The sequence below is a fragment of the Elephantulus edwardii genome, unplaced genomic scaffold (assembly GCF_000299155.1).
Source record: "Elephantulus edwardii isolate Elephantulus edwardi_28Jun2011 unplaced genomic scaffold, EleEdw1.0 scaffold00138, whole genome shotgun sequence".
Classification (NCBI taxonomy): Eukaryota; Metazoa; Chordata; class Mammalia; order Macroscelidea; family Macroscelididae; genus Elephantulus; species Elephantulus edwardii.
Genome location: NW_006399888.1, coordinates 264,963 through 267,052, shown reverse-complemented (window position 1 = coordinate 267,052; position 2,090 = coordinate 264,963).

The following is a 2,090-nucleotide window of genomic DNA, read 5'->3' as shown; positions in this document are numbered from 1 at the left end:
CAGAGAGCTGGACAATGACTAGGGAGGATAGAAGGAGAATTGATGCCTTTGAGCTGTGGTGCTGGAGAAGAGTACTGAGGGTACCATAGACTGCTAGGAAAACAAACAGATTCATCTTGGAGAGGGTTAAACCTGGCAGCTCCTTGGAGGCAAGGATTCTGAGGCTTCGTCTAACATACTTTGGACATATTTTAAGGAGGGCCCTGTCCTTGGTGAGGGACATCATGCTTGGTAGGGTGGAGGGACGAAAGCACGGGTGGAGGGAAGGCCCCCTATGAGGTGGATTGATTCAGTGACTTGGGTAATCGTGATGGGTATATCAGAGACAGTGCGATTGGCACAGGACAGAGCGGAGTTTAGGGCTGTTGTACATAGGGTTGCTATAAGTCGCAAGCGACAACGGCACATAACAACAAGAACAGCATTGACTAGAAAAATTTAGGAGAAATTGACCATCTAGACTCTTGTAATTCTTGAGTATTTGTTATTGCTAAGTGTCATAGAGTCACTTGCAACTAATAGCAACCCTATGTACAACAGCCCTAAACTCTACTCTATCCTGTGCCAACCTTATTATCTCTGACACACCTCTCCCCGCCCCCAGTGACTGAATCAATCCATCTCATCGAGGGTCTTTTCTCTTACACTGTCCCTCTACCCTCCCAAACATGATGTCCCTCTCCAAGGACTGGTCCATTCTTGCAACATGCCCAAGTATGTCAGACAAAGCTTCAGAATCCTGACCTCCATGAAGCAGCCTGGTTTCACCCTCTCTGGGATGAACTTGTTTGTTCTTCTAGCAGTCCATGGCATAGTCAATACTCTTCTTCGGTATCTATTTAGGTTCATTTTTTTATGTCATTATTGTTTAATTAATTGTGTCATCTTTTCTTTTCCTCATTCCTACTCTCCCACCCCACCCCACAATGCATCCCTTCTTCCAGACTATTGCCATTTTATAATGCTTATTCATATATTCCTTTCAAACAGTTATTCCCCTCATCTGTTCTACTGCAATGTTCATTTTCCCACTTTCTTCCCATCACTCTTCAATCTGTCCTATTTTGTAACAGCAGTGTTATACAGTATTTGTCCTTTTTTTGGTTATTATTTTCATATGATTTTATTTTCTCCCTTCAACCATAATAATATGGTATCCAAATTTTGTCTTGACTGGAGGGTCTGTAAACACAGGCTTATCCAGTGCACTTACAGGCAAGGCAAAGGCCCTACCATGGACCCTCGGGTCATCCAGCCCAAGTCGCCCCCTTGCCTGGCTTTATCTTCACTATATTGTGCAGCCACATCATTGAATCTCATTCCAGACTTTAACTTTTCCATGGCTTCCATAATTCTGCCATATTTTTCACGCAGAATATGCCTGACCTTTATTGCACTGCCACCACATTTAGGACCCTGAGTCATTTTGTTAACACTTTTACTCCCAGAGGCTGCTTCCCCTTTTCTGGCCTTTCCAGTACAGCTTTTTCTTTTGGGCGGCATCTTTGAAACTTGTCTTTGAGTTCTCAACTGCTTCCATTGACCTACAGTATTTGTCCTTTTGTGATTGAGAAATTTCACTTAACATAATGTCCTCCAAGCTCCCCTATGTTGTATAATGTTTCATAAGTTCATTGTTTTTTAATGCTGTGTAATACTCCATTGTGTGAATGTACCTTCGTTTTTATATCCATTTGTTTGTTGATGGGCGGGTTCATTTATTTAAGTCATCTTTCATTTCATACTACTTCATAGTTTACAGTGTACATCAGATTTACCTATTTCAAGTATAGATTTTTATTCTTGTAACTTTTTAAAAATGTTTATTTCCAAATGTTTTTACTGTTGTTGTTGTTATTATGTGCCGTCGAGTCCTTTGCGACTCATAGCGACCCTATGCACAAAGTATGTCAGACGAAGCCCCAGAATCCTTGCCTCCAAGGAGTAGCTTGGTTTAATCCTCTCCAAGATGAATCTGCTTGTTTTCCTAGCAGTCCATGGTACATTCAGTACTCTTCTCCAGCACCACAGCTCAAAGGCATCAACTCTCCTTCTGTCCTCCCTAGTCATTGTCCAACTCTCTGATGCAT